Source organism: Triplophysa rosa, linkage group LG9, assembly GCF_024868665.1.
Source record: "Triplophysa rosa linkage group LG9, Trosa_1v2, whole genome shotgun sequence".
Lineage (NCBI taxonomy): Eukaryota > Metazoa > Chordata > Actinopteri > Cypriniformes > Nemacheilidae > Triplophysa > Triplophysa rosa.
In genome coordinates this window covers 22,447,864-22,463,931 of record NC_079898.1, presented here as the reverse complement: position 1 = coordinate 22,463,931, position 16,068 = coordinate 22,447,864, and positions in this window count along the sequence as shown.

Sequence of the window (16,068 nt, the reverse complement as noted above, 5' to 3'; positions counted from 1 at the left end):
CATAGATCAAGATTCCTTTAAGTTAAAAAAGTTAAAAAAAACTTTAAAAATAGTAATGTTGACCAGTTAAAAAGTTAAAAAACTTTAAAAATAGTAATGTTGACCAGTACCAAAACCTTTGACCAGTACTGTACTTATGTATGAGAAGAGAAACAGCTTGAGCAAGCTAGCTCATAGCTCACCTTTTTTATATCCGATTTACTGGCTGTAGCTAGCTACTGTAAAGTGTTCGAATGTCTTGTCTAACCAGAACAAATCCGTTTAAAATATCAAAACAGAGTAAAGCATCAAATCCTCGCACTGCAGAAGGTACTTTTGCTTAAAAAAATTACTAGAATAATTGATTGATAATCAAAATAGTTGCCAAATTGAAGTACTTCAAGCACGTGTAAGAACCCTTAATGTTAATTAAACTAATTCGCTAAATTATTATAATAATTATAATTACTTCGCTAAACAGTCACTTTAGAGAATGATCCTGACGGCATATCTCCGAGCACCTTCATCGTGATGCTCCCTCAGTCTCTGTAACCGCCGTGACATTCGGAGATCTGTCATGTTCCTAATCGATCGTGATGACGTTTTCATTTTCCATTACATTTTTCAAAAGGTTTCAACTCAAAATGGGAGTCGAAATTGCTCATTCAATTCAAAACGATTCACTTGAGTTTACTTTACTCTTTAAAACGGTGTTAAATTATAGTAGAGAGGTATATTAGATATTAACATAAAATATGATTATTCTCTGTCTTCTATGTTAGAGGATACCTATACTTACTCAGAAGTAACTGGAATTGTTGTTTGGCCTTGGAATAATTTTACAACATATCATAGCTTCAGCAGTTCTCCAATTTAGTATAAAATGCTGTATCTTCAGTCAGGGACTTTTCCTCCCCTCCCCCTCTCCCGCGCTCCACCCCCCCTCTCCCGCGCTTTACCTCTCCCGCGCTTTACCTCTCCCGCTCTCCACCCCTCCCCCTCTCCTCGTCAGCGCTGGCTGTGACCTTACAGACACACGGGCAAGCAGGGCCTAAATTCACTTCCAGCAATATCACAACAGACCTTTACACTTTATTTCAAGCTATTTATTTTTATTTGGGTTAATATTGTTTTACATTCTATTTTATATCTTTATGTTACATTATTTGTGCAAAATCATTTTTCACATAAGTTAAATTTAGATCATATTTAAGAGATTCAAAATCAGAAAAAGCGTTATTACAAAGTATGTTTACAAATACAAGGAATAAAGGGTCATACTTCATTGTAAGGTCCAGTTCTCACTATTAACTAAATATATTAACTATGACTTTGTCCTCAATAAATTCCTAATTACTGCTTATTAATAGTTAGTAATATATATATACAGTATCTCACAAAAGTGAGTACACCCCTCACATTTCGGCAATCAATTTAGTATATCTTTTCAAGGGACAATACTATAGAAATTAAACTTGGATATATTTTAGAGTAGTCAATGTGCAACTTGTTTAGCAGTAAAGATTTACTGTCCTCTGAAAATAACTCAACGTACAGCCATTATTGTCAAAAAAGCTGCCAACAAAACTGAGTACACCCCAAGTGATAACAGCAATACGTCGTTTAACTACGATATCGTTCATATTGTTACATCCCTACTAAATCATTATCTTGTCCGAGTCATTCAAACCCCTAATTCATTTAGGAGAGAGACACTAGGCAGATGGAAGTGTTCAAATTAACTTTAATGCGCATATGCAACATTACTTGCGGTACTACAGTTTCAAAAATAGCGGCGTTGCAGGTATGTTTTAAGCTTTAGCATTGTGATGCCACCGTGGCATTGTACCGGTACAACCCTATTCCTCACCATGTCACAGTGCATTATGGGATTGTTTTTGTTCCAAATAGAATTTATCAAAAAAGCATCCTGTAGACCTATTAGCCACAATGCAAAACTCCGAAAGTGGCATTTCTTTCTGAGTTGACGCTGCTGAAGTCCCGCATGAGGTAAAAAAGTCTGAAATTTGTTTTTGCGCCATTTGTAAAAGACCGCACATGACACTTGACCTTCACTAACGCCGTGACGTCATAAGACACTTGCGTTGTCATTGTAACAGTAACGTTATTAAAGCAAAAACAGTGACCTTATTAATGTTTTCAATGGATATTAGTGAATAGACACATTAATAAAATGTATTATATTTATTTTTGATAAAACATTTCATTTACGGAGTGTCTATTTACACAGAGTAATGTTACAAATAGCCCGCCCAAGGCAGCAATGCTTTTGACTCTAACCGAAAATAGCTGTATTTTCTTTGGATTAAGTAGAAATAGTAGTTAGATGCTATTGATACTTATAAATAGTGGCAGATAACTTTACCCTAAACTTTATGAATAAAAAATTTATTGAAAACAAATGCGAGAGTTTGATTAGAACCCCGGCCTCCTATGTCACACTATACAGACTTTACACCTTATGCCACTTGAGTCATTGTTCAAAATGAAGTCGTTCTTACATATTCTCTATTCCAATCACATATTGGTGGGCGGACCTGGTGCAAAAAGTCTCTGCCTTTATTTATTTATGTTTCACACTGTTTCAGTTTTTCTTTCGCTCGACACCAGGGGGTGCTGCAGCCCCCGCAGCACCCCCACTACCCGCGGCTATGATTGTAGCCTAAATTTTGCCCTGCGGCAGGAAAATCTGACAGGGTTGGACAATTCGAGGTTGAGACACGGCACATGGGGTCTCGCTCTAATCTGTTTCAGTGTGCGGCTCTTATGGTGTTAAGAAGCAGCACTCCGCCATGCCCCAGTTTTCTTCTCAAGTTTAAGTTTTAACTATTTAATTTTTTATCAGAGATAATCGCGGAAAACCTGATCTATATGCAACGTGGTAGGTTATCCAAATCATATTTGTAAAAGCGGCACATTCGCACATAACGAGTGCGCGAAGAAATCCATGTCCGCACACGTCAGCCGCGCACTGCCTATTTCATTGAGAGCCAGACATTTTTAACTATAACAAAATAAAAAATCTAGTTAAATCCTGCCTATGGGTGCGCAATACCTGCGAGTTGTAGATACAAAGCTTTTCATCCAGTGCGCGCTGCCGTTTTGAAGTTTAACAATTCTAAATGTCCATTTCGAGGACAGCATAGCATATTTCGCATATCTTTTTCAAAGATAATAAATTGAACTGAACTAAAAGACATGAAAGACACTGTATGAAAGACACTGAAACGGAAAGGCTATTTTTTAATATCAACTTGGAGGAGAGCAAATGTTGTATGACGTTTTGACAAAAAGAACTGGAAATACACCGATCATAGCCCATAAATTCAGCGGGAGTTAATAAATGAAGATTACTAATTTAGACGCATATATAGAAAAAAGTATATAGAAAAATGTCAAAAGCAGCTAGGCTTTAAAGAAAAAGTGACAGAAAAAGTATACAGGGGACTGTTCCCCAGTAGAGCTTATGTCTAACAAAACGATCGCATCAATATAACAACACTAAAGAGCGAGCTCTTGCTTTCTGATAGACAGCCTGTATCTCCACTTGTCACCGTCTGCATAATAGTAATGCCCGTTTCTTGTTAAGCAATGTTGCCGCTGGACGCAAGCAGCCCTTTTAGCTTGTGTTTTTAACAACACATGAAAGTACAGCACAAGACAATGTCTTTAAAATCTGTTAACTAATAAATAATTTTTTTTACCCTCTGCTCTTGTTGTTTCTTTAATAAATATAAACCAAATTCATTCTCCAAATGTTTTTTTTAATGATTTCGTCTTTTATAATTTTAAAAAGTGCGGGGGCACAGTGACTGAAGTGGCCGGGCCATGCCCCGTAGTGCCCCCTCGTGGCGCCGACTCTGATGTGAACGCTGGACAGAAACACTGTAACAAATCATCTGGTGGAGATTTGATATTTGCTCTCTCTTCTCTACTTTGTCTTGGCATTGTAATTCTTTCCCACAACCGAATTTCTTTTGCTTTCTCTAAAGGACGAAGAAGCCAGAAGGAATTGAACTCTCTTGTCCAGTGGCGTGTCTACATGGTGGCCAGTGGTGGCACCGGCCCCCTTGAAATCTGATTGGCCACCACAGGTGCCCCCACAACAAGATGTCTTGCGATTGGCCTCTTTAACAGCCATCAGTTTCTAGATTCTGCTGGAGTTCAAAATTCAAATGTGCAGAGAGGGCCGCGGCTGAAATAACAACGGTACAAAATAAAGATTTCACATACTGTCAAATACTGTTAGAGGAACTGACCAAATCAAATCAAGGTCTTTCCTACATTGTACAATATCCAAGCAATGAAAAAATTAAAGAAAATGTTAACTCACAGAGTTATGTACGACTAAGATGTCATTATATATATACAGTATATGTGTGTGATATAAAGGTCACATGATGAAATGCTCACTTTGAAAAGCTCAAAGACAGAAAAAATGATAGTTTAAGATTTTACCTTTTACATTTTCTTCCTTAAAATGTGTTATATTGGCGGTGTTAGTCATGGCTATTGCCACTAGATGGCAGTCTAAGCACATTTCAATCTGACTAAATCGTTTTCTTGATTGGACAAGTGCTACAATATATTTTCCAGAGCAAAATAAAAATGTAGTCAAGTAAACATTTTTAGATGATAATTGCATAGATAAGTATACAGCACAGTACACTCGTATTTATTATAGGCCTACTGAACATTCAAATGCATGGTATACTGCAGCTGTTTGTCTATAGTCTCTGTTCCTGGCTAGAATAAAGGGCAAAATAATTCAGACAAATGTAAAAAATCTGTACAGGGATAATGTCCTCTAGGGAACCAGCAAGAGTAGACTTGTGTTGCAATAAAAAACTCTTCTGTATATAGTTTCTTTCAATTGCAATTTAGAAAACGTCTTTTCATTCTAATTCAAATTCAACATCCTTTGGTGCTGCAGATACATTGTTTAGTTCAAAAATATGTCAGTTCAGCACACTACAATAATCCTCAGTAATGCTCACGTTTATCAGTGGCCTTACATTATTAATAACTTTCTTTGACCTATACGTAGCATATCCCTGCATGTAGTTTGAGGGCTGTGTGTGTCTGATTATGAAAAATAGTGAATGTGATGGGACTCTAAACTTCAAAGTGATCCTCTAGAAAAGCCATTAAACATTTACTCGGCAGAAGGGCCACTGATCTTGGATGCTGCTGTCACTTCACCGAGGATTGGAGAGTATAGACCCCATCAGGTGCTCTTTCTCTCTCTCATTCTTTACTGTCTCTCCCTTCTGGTGATAGAAGTCTATATTTATACTGAGAGGGAAAAAGATGAGGAAGCAGAGACTGCAGGAGGCCCACTGAGCTGAATACATCCCTCTAGTAACTTCATGCCAGTGTCATAAACTCATACACTCTGTTACTTGCTAAAATATGTGCATTGTGTGAGAATGAGCAATTTATCAAAACAGGGAATGAGAAGACTGCCAAGTCCAACTAAGCCTTTGTGGATTTATGTATAGAGGCGTTTTGCTGGATGGGGAAAATTATTACACATGTGTGCAAACATGCAAGCCAGCACACACCCGCCCTAAAAACATGTACGTGCACAGCAAAATCTGTGGAACAGCTTGGAGGAAGTGACAGAGGAGAAGACATAAGACATCTTGAGTGTAACTTACTGTACTATGAGCCATGCAGAGACATTCTGGCTTACTAGCTGTTACCATAGCAACACTGGTACGCCATTATGATGGCAAGGACCACGACAACACAGGAAACAGATTTAGTGATTTAGTCAAAGTAATTTGCTAGTGTGAAATTTGATATGTTTGGCCTTCACATAGAAACAATGACATGCAGAAGAAATTAAAAACCCTGACTGTACTGATGGCTTTCATCTCTATCAGTGGGGCATTCTGGATTCAGATGGCATCCCATGAAAGCACAACCTTAATGTTTTAACTCACCAGCCAAAAGATTTTTAAAAGTAGGTTACTACAAAGTACTGTCTATGACGTTTTGGATAGGAATTATTTGAATGCACAAATAATTATGTTATAATTGTGAGGGTCCTTACTAATAGTGAAATACTGTATGACAACCAACTTGTGAGGACATTAATAAACGATTTGTTGAATTTTGTTGTATGCTCATTTTATTTAATAAACAATTTGTTGAATGGGTCCCGTAGTTCGGTAGCATTTGAAGACACCGTATGGTACATTGACATCTAGCGGTTGAGCTTGGTATTGGAGTCTAAATTCAAAATATCCCTTACGAAAATTTACCATGGTTTTACTACAGTTAAAACTGAAAAATCATGGTTTTACTACAGTTAAAACAATAAAAACGATTAACTGTAGTAAAACAATGGTTATCACAAAATAAACATGGTTTTGAAAACCATGTTTTTTGTAAAAACCATAGTAAACGATGGTTACTGTAGTAAAACCATGGTTTTGCCCGAAGTAATCAATGCACCAAAAAAAATCATGGTTACTACACTTGTACCACAAAAAAAAAACATGGTTAATTTTCGTAAGGGTTGGAGAGACCATTTTAGTAACGGTTCTTCTCAGTTTCTTTTTATTGTTATCAGAAATAATCTACAGGCACTCTATTGTTTGTGAATGTGTACCGGAAGTTCAGTTGGGTTCACAATTCACATGCGCAGTAACTTTTGTTTATGTTGTTGCTCCAGTGAAATTAAAAAATCTTATTTTTTCAGGAAATATTGCAGCGTTCACAGTAAATAGCTTACCAATGTGGGTCATTTTCTTTTTAAAATTCATGTACCCTCATAATCTTCTATTAAATCTTAAAATGCACTTCCACCCTGATGACTATCCATCTGAAATGAGGGCCGGAGTCTGCTGCCAGCTACGTTTCAAAATCAACGCAACAACTGTTTTACACATAGAAATCAATTCGCAGTGGAAAACGCAAACCACGCCCAATTGTCTCACTCGGAAATGTGTCAGAATACGGAAGTAAAAACGATCGCAACCTCCGGTTCACTGAATATTAATATGAATATCAGAGCCCCAATGTGAAGATAGCCTACACATGTTAACACAAATATGCCCTAATATACACATGTTTATTGTATTGCACAATTCTGAAAACACACATTTAAACCATTTTCTTTGCATAGAGCACAGTCCATCTCTCCTCAGCAACAAACACAATCAAACAAGAGCACATATTCACCTGAATGTAAAGTGCTGTCTGTGAAATTGGAAGATGTGAGCATTTGGACACACAGAGCTCAGGGCTCGGAGCAGGGAGTCTAATTATCCCCCATCCTTCCTTTCCCATCTGCACACAGGTATGCAAAACAGATTTGTGACATTTCCACGGGTGAATGGATTGTGTTACCTTACATCAGTCAAATCAAAGGGATCTTATTATATGGCATACCTAAGTAAATTTGCATCACTCATTATAGGATTTATAAGTATATTGTGCATGTACATATTTCAAAAAATCATAGTGTCATGTACACATTAATAATAATCCATTACTGTAATCTTTCACTGAAAGTGATTTATTGAAATTCTGGTTAATTATTAACCCCCACCATTTTGTTTGGATGTATTAACTTTGTTTAAAAATTTTTTACCATGTTTTAAATTCATTCTGCAGACTTCCTCCATATCTGTTCAGAAAGTGTGGAAAAAAACAATGGATTTTCACGCCTGGTGATGAGATCCTTAAGCAAGAAATACAGAGAAAGGTCAGTTTGACATAACTGTAAGATGTTTCCAAAACTTATGGTCTCCAGAGGCAAACAAAAGACAAGTGAGACATGCAAATCCCTTGAGAAATATTTTCATAAAGAACCCCCAGTTCGTCACTTAACATGTCGTCTTGAGGCATTCTTTCTCTATTAAACGCACGTCATCTGCTGCGTTCGGCTTGGTTTTGCTGACACTTGTGAATCCCATAGGGGGAATTTAGTGGTTTTAGTGTTTCTTCTCTCTTCTACTGTCGTATAAGGTATTTAGACCGCCTGGACACCCAAACACCCTAACAGCAACTTCCACAATCCATAAATCAAGTTCAATACATCCTACACACACACATTTACCTTGAAAAGCCTCAAATGCATACTATAGATATGATCTCACCTACAGATTGAGTGCGCTGTCAGGCATCCAGCTGTCCCCAGGGCGGTGTCCTGCTCAGCTCAGGAGGTTCGGTCACTTTGACTAGATCGTGGTTTTATTCAGGTTCAGATAATAAGTATATTTGTAATTACTTGACACTGAGACTTGTTGAAAGAGGTTTAACGCATCACCATATGAATGGCTTCGCTTTAATGACAAATCATAAAAAGTAATCACACAAACATAACAATGAGAAGTCTTCACCACAAGGTTTGGCCTGGAACAATGACCAGAGTCTCTTTTTATAGTGTCCCAGATATACAGAGGGGCTATTTCGCAGAGTGAAGACTCCTTATTTGGACTTAAACACACAAAACCTTTATCAAAACTGTGCTATACATCGTTTTTCCTACCTATGCACAAACAATTTGCATCTTGTAACTTCAATGGAGAAATAATCTCGCAGAACCGTTAACACCTATGACCCATGTTGCTATACAAAGCATAACACCTCCAACTAAACTTTCCAACTCTCGCGAAAGTTTTACATAACGGTCTGGGGCTTTTATATGTTGCAAAAGCGTAAGCGTGGCTACAAAATATAATTCATATCGACAGCCAGCGCTGATTCTTCAATCAGTGACAAAGTGTCAACCTTGGCTGTGGCTATTTCTAAGTTAGAACAAATGTTACTAGTTATTAATGTAAATGTCCGATAAATTGCATTAATACTCTCCTACTCAGTATTATATTTATGCGTTAACAAGACATTGTAGTTCTACAATGCCACCTTGTGGTCTGTTCTGCTTTTATTTTGAAAAGCGCCGTTTTCTTCTTCCGATGTTTTTTGTGACGCCAAACTTCCGGTTACTCTCTCTTCACAATGTGGTGCTCATGCATCGTCGGAGGAACGGTAAAACTTAGCTCCGAACTGTGAGGGTGTGTCGAGCTAGAGAGCATGCTAGCTGATGGTGGAAGCTCTTTGATTAGCGCCCTTGGAGAGCGAAATGAGTTTTCACGGTGTACGAGGTTCTTATGGTGCATAGTTCTCGTTGAGAGGAAGAAATAAACCAACACCCGTTTGAAACTCTCTGCGTCTGGATCAATAAATCCAAGGGGCCGCTACAATTAATATTATCCTCCTTAATAGCATCATTAACTTCTTATAGATCTGTTCTTGTTGACGAATCAACCTTATAATTTGTGTAACTTTAGAAATTATATCATCCGTTGATGGCTGCTGCTTTGGCTCTGCGCTTGGTCTTCCTCTCTTCTTTGATCCTGATTTTCTCTTGTTTTTTTCTGGAGAACTTGGACAATTAAATCATCCATGTCATACTTGATGGGTTCATGGTGAAAGGACATATCATTTTTATTAGTTCTAGTAGATGCATTATACACAACACTACCTCTGTGAAAGTCACATTCCACTTGTTCTTAGTGATGGACAGCAGATTTAAAATTGAACTCCTGTTATTTTCAGAGTACTGTAATTATAGCTCATATGTTGCTTCAGAGCTGAAAGCGAGTTTTCTGGTTTTTGGACTCGAGTTGAGAGCCCATCAGCACTGCACACAGCATCTTTGGTTACATGGCAACAAGGATAGCTGATGACCCAAATACAAGTGTGTCGACATCAATTCCGGGCGAAAACAGCCACAAAGGACAAGCCATAATTTTTATCTTTAAACATGAAAGAGTACATCCTCAAAAAATAAGTATGTCGTGATTGTTTTTGATTGGAGGGAGCTATGAAACACTTGCACTTGCACAGAAAACCCTGCACTCTCTTGAGCATTTCTAGTTCAAGATGAGACAAAGGAATATTCTTAATAAAATCCGTTTTCAGTCTACGAGACAAAAACATCTGTGCATATTGAAGGACGTTCATAAAGTTGATAATAGTACTTTTACACAACATGTATACTACACAAAATATCTAGTGAATACATTTTTCTCATTTCTCTCTGAAGGCACAGAATAGAATTCTTTGAAATTTGTTACTGGGGCAAAGCCCTCAAATTTGGGGCATTGTGCTTTTCTTTCTATAAAAAACACACGACAGTAGTAAGATAAATCGGAGCTCTTTAGATGTCATCTATTTTTAGCCACTAAAGATTGCTTGTATCTTGTAATAGGGACGCAATGTTTTTTTTTGTGTAAACTTATCCGTGGAGAAATAATAAGGTGTTGTTTACCAAAACCAATGCAGAGGACATAATGATGAAGTAGTCTTTTTCACTGCTTTTTGCCGCTTCAGGAAGGAGGCCGTAGCGATTATCTGTGATATTGAAAGAATGTTTTATCAGTTCTCCGTCACTCCTGAATCCCGGAATTATCTGAAATTCCTCTGGTGGAAAAGTGGAGATTTGGAGAAGGAACCACAGGAATACAGGATGGCGGTTCATCTCTTCGGAGCCGCCTCGTCTCCAGGCTGTGCCAATTTTGGTTTGAAACATCTGGCAGGCAACACAAAGCTACCTATCCACTGGCATCAACATTTGTAGAGAAAAGCTTTTATGTTGATGACGGGTTAATCAGCGTCCCGTCAGTTGAGGAAGCCAAGAAACTGATCACTGAGTCACAGGAGTTGTGCAAAAAAGGAGGCCTACGCCTTCATAAATTCAACTCAAATGAGGAAGCAGCCCTCGCCTGCTTAGATCCCTCAGAAAGAGCAGCAACCATCCAACCTCTAGGACTGGATCCAACCTTATCAGAGAGTGCACTCGGCATTCAATGGTCGATTAAAACCGACACTTTCAGCTTTAACATCAGTTTGAAAGATCAGCCTTCAACCCGGCGTGGGTGTCTGTCTGTCATTGCCTCTCTTTATGACCCACTTGGATTCATCGCTCCATTCAGCCTAACTGGAAAGCGTTACTTCAGGAGCTGTGTCACAGAGGCATCGGATGGGATGATCAACTCCCAGAAGATATGAGACCACGGTGGGAGGAGTGGATAAATGGTCTTCACAAGTTGAAAGAGATTTCAATTCCAAGATGTTACCACCCCTATGACTGCCATAACATTGTCAGAGTAGAGTTGCACCATTTTTCGGATGCCAGCTGCGTGGGATATGGTGCATGTTCTTACCTCAGGTACAAAAATGACAAAGATGAAGTCCATTGCGTCTTGTGTTGGGAAAGCAAGGGTTGCACCCTCAAAGGTCACAAGTATCCCAAGACTAGAACTCGCAGCAGCAGTGGTTTCCACAAAAGTCAGTGTCATGTTAAAAGGTGAACTTGACATAAAGATTGATGAAGAGGTTTTCTGGACAGATTCACAAGTTGTGCTTGGGTACATTAATAATGATGCCCGTAGGTTCCACATATTTGTTGCGAACCGTGTTCAGTTAATAAGAGATAACAGTGATCCCAGTCAGTGGCACTAGTGGACACCGCAGAAAACCCAGCCGATCACGCATCCCAGGGCTTCGTGCTTCAGACATTCATTCAACAAACTGGCTGCGAGGACCGAAGTTTCTCTGGGAGCGTGAATTACATCTAACACCCAGCACGCCATCAGAATTACTCGTTGGTGATCCTGAAGTCAAGACAATTCAGGTGCTTGCAACAGAAGTCAAAAACTACAATGACATCCTCAGGCGTCTGAGTCAGTTTTCCTCCTGGACAACAATTCTTAAGGTGGTTGCAAGAATCAAGAGGCTGGGGTCTAAATCGAAACAACACAGTGAGTATGTGACTGTTAAGGAGCGTGAGAAGGCTGCAGACGAAGTGATTAAGATCATACAGCACAAGCCTTCCCCCAGGAGATAAAGATGCTTCAGGGTAAAAAAGACCTTCCAAACTCAAGCTCTCTTTCCGTCTAGACCCTATCTGGTCTGAAGGACTCCTCCTTGTTGGTGGGAGATTGAAACAGTCATCGCTCTGTCACAAATCAAGCACCCAGTTATCTTACCAAATAACAGCCACATCACCAAGCTGATTGTGTCCCATTTCCACACAAAGACATGCCATCAGGGTCGAAGCCAGACTTTAATGGAGCTTCGGGCCAACGGATTCTGGGTAATTGGTGGGAGCAAGCTGGTTGCTAAGCTGATACACACTTGTGTGTTCTGCAGGAAACTGCGACGGCCGACAGAGAGGCAGCAAATGGCCGAACTTCCCAAAGAACGCGTCGAAGCCTCAGCACCTTTCACATACAGCGGCATGGACTGTTTCGGCCCTTTCATTGTAAAGAAAGCCGCAAAGAATACAAAAGATACGGCTTGATTTTCACATGTCTGTACTCTAGAGCTGTTCATATCGAAATGCTCGAAGATTTATCAACAGACTCATTCATCAACTCATTGAGATGCTTCATCAGCCTGAGAGGAGCTGTTCAACAACTACACTGTGACCAAGGCTCTAATTTTGTTGGTGCCAGAAAGAGCTCAAGGAAGCACTTAAACAATGTGACACTAAGCTGCTGGAAATCTTCCTGACTGAGAAGCAGTGCGAATTTGTCTTTAATGCTCCCTCTGACAGTCACGCAGGCGGTGTCTGGGAGCGACAGATCAGAACTGTTAGAAATGTGCTGAATGCCACCTTTGCACAGTGCCCAGGTCGACTTGATGACGCCTCCCTCAGAACACTGCTATATGAGGCCATGGCTATTGTTAACAGCCGCCCGTTAACAGTGGATGGAATCAATGATCCTCAGGCACTGAGCCTATAACACCGAATCACCTCTTTATGATGAAATCTAAAGTTGCTCTTCCTCCCCCAGGAGTATTTGTTAAGAAGACCTGTACGCGACAAAGAGGTGGAGAAGAGTTCAGTACCTTATCGAACAGTTTTGGAGCCGCTGGAAAAAGGAGTATCTGCTGAACATATGCATGAGACAGAAATGGCACTTACCTCAGCGCAACCTCAAAGTGAATGATATTGTCATTATTAAAGACGACAACCTCCCAAGAAATCAGTGGCAACTTGGACGAGTGATTGAGACTGTTCAAAGTAGCGATGGCTTAGTTCGTCAAGTTAAAGTGCAAGTTGGGGATAGGAAACCTCATAAAAAACAAGATCCTCCCTCCAAGCTCTCTGTTATTGAGAGACCAATCAAAAAATTGGTGCTCCTCCTTGAGAACTGATTAGAACAAAGCAATTAACAACACTGCTTTATTATGCATGATGCTATAACGTTACACATCTGATAGCTTAACTTGAAGCTAGTCATTTCTTAGAGTCAAGAAATCCTGTACAATTCATTTACTCTTTGTGTATTTGTTCATTCATTATACTAGGATTTGGTGGAAGCAGAGCTTGCAGCTAAGCTGGAACAATCAAAAGCCATGAAGGAAATCCAAGCACAGCAAGCACATCTTCACAAGTTAGAGGGTGAATGGAAACTTAAAAGAGGCAAAAATGTTGTCAGAAATTAAACAAAAAGAGGTGGAAATGCAACAACGGTTGGAACAAGAGAGAGCAAAATTGCAGCAGTTACAAGCAGCAAAAGATGTTGCTATAGCAGCAGCTCGTGTGAGAGCATATGACGATTTTGAAGGGTTTGAGAACCATGATGAGGAGATTAATGACAAATCTAAGTCTGCTTGCTACAGAATGGAAACTGAACCTCGATTAAATCCTGATGCTGTATCATTCCAACCTCACCAAGCTGCTCCTGAAGTGACAATGACCCAGGAGTATGTCAGTCTAGCCCAAGCAATCGCCAGCTCATTAAGCATGAACCGCTTACCGGTCCCTGAACCAACCACGTTCAGTGGTGACCCTTTACAGTTTACAGATTGGAAGATGTCATTCATAGCTCTTATTGACAGAAAACCCCTCCCACCAAGTGAAAAGATGTTTTATCTAAAAAATTATCTTGCTGGAGAGGCGCGCAAGGCTGTAGAAGGTTTCTTTTATCGAGATTCAGAGAACGCATACAATGGAGCATGGAAAGTCTTACAGGACAGATATGGGAACCCTTTCATCATACAAAGGGCTTTCAGAGATAAGCTCATGAGATGGCCAAGGATCAACGCAAACAACCCATTAGCACTACAAGAGTTTGCTGACTTCCTCCAAGGCTGCAATGAGGCGATCCCACATGTCAAAGGACTAGCTATCCTTAACGATTGTGAAGAAAACCACAAGTTGCTCAAAAAGCTACCAGAATGGATTGTGCACAAGTGGAGTCGAATTATTGTAGAGGAACTTGACACATCTGGAAGCTATCCAGATTTTGCATGCTTCACAAAGTTCCTAAATAAAGAGGCACGGATAGCTTGTAACCCTATTGCTTCTCCATTGTTGATAAATTTCAAGGCCACAGATGAAAGATCCCCAAAGAGAGCCAAAGCTCTCAACACAAACACACAAACAAAGAGTTTCGCTCAGGAGAAACAAGAAACGAATGTCAGTAAACCAAAATCACCTTGCTCCGTCTGTAAAAGTGAAGCTCATAACATCACCAAGTGTCCTACCTTCGTAGCGAAGAGTGGTGAAGACAAAAAGGCATTCATCCATGAAAATCGGCTCTGCTTTGGGTGCCTAAGGAAGGGTCACATGACCAAAGATTGTAAGAGGCGACACACATGCAACACATGCAGCCGTCGTCACCCAACCTGCTTGCACGAAGACAGGAAGCAAAGACCTGTGGAAGCAACAACAAATAGCTCCACTTCCACAGAAAACCATGCAAGCTTGGAAATGCACAAAGTCGTATCCCATACATCAACACAACGTGCTTCTGCTACCTCAAGCATCGTCCCAGTCCTTGTATCTTCAATACAAGAGCCACACAGAGAAGTACTTATATATGCAATACTGGACACACAGAGTGACTCAACGTTCATCTTAGAAGATGTACTTGACAAACTGAATGTTGATGCTCAACCAGTAAAACTGAAACTGAGTACTATGACGGCTATTGACACAATCATATCTAGCAAGAACGTCCATGGTCTACAAGTTCGAGGTCTACACTCTAAGAACTACATCCAAGTACAGCAGGCCTACAGCCGTGACTTTATCCCGGTGGACAAGTCTTATGTCCCAACGAAGGAAACAGCATTACTGTGGCCTCATCTCAGACATTTGGCAGATAAGCTACCACCCCTTCAAGACTGTGATGTAGGGCTCCTAATTGGATATGACTGTCCATCAGCACTAGCTCCTCTTGAGGTTATCATCGGTGACAAAAATCAACCGTTTGCACAGAGATCAGAACTAGGATGGAGTATCATAGGCTCATCAAACCCCCACCTAGACAGACAAGGAAGTCAAAGCTTTGTGCATCGGCTCACAGTGAAGGAACTGCCAATTCCATCGGCGACAGATGTTCTAAAAGCCCTAGAATCAGACTTCACCGAGAGAACTTATGAAGATAAATATGTGTCCCAGAATGATGTTCATTTCATACAGTTCCTCAGTGACAACATCACGCAGAAGAAAGACGGACATTATGAGATGCCCCTCCCTTTCAAAGGCAACAGTCCACCCAACCTACCAAACAACAAGAGGCTAGCCACAGTTCGCCTGCAGTGTCTTAAAAAGAAATTAAAAACCAATAAACAATATTATGATCAATACAAAACATTCATGGAAGAAACAATTAACAAGGGTGATGCAGAGCCTGCCTCTACAACATCTGAGGGAGAGACGGAGTGGTACCTTCCGCATCACGGCATCTTTCACCCCAGAAAACCAGGCAAGCTGAGAGTTGTGTTCGACTGTTAAGCCAAATTCCATGGTGTTTCTCTAAACGACACTCTACTAACTGGGCCTGATCTTATCAATCCTCTGGTAGGAGTTCTTTGACGCTTCAGGAAGGAGGCCGTAGCGATTATCTGTGATATTGAAAGAATGTTTTATCAGTTCTCCGTCACTCCTGAATCCCGGAATTATCTGAAATTCCTCTGGTGGAAAAGTGGAGATTTGGAGAAGGAACCACAGGAATACAGGATGGCGGTTCATCTCTTCGGAGCCGCCTCGTCTCCAGGCTGTGACAATTTTGGTTTGAAACATCTGGCAAG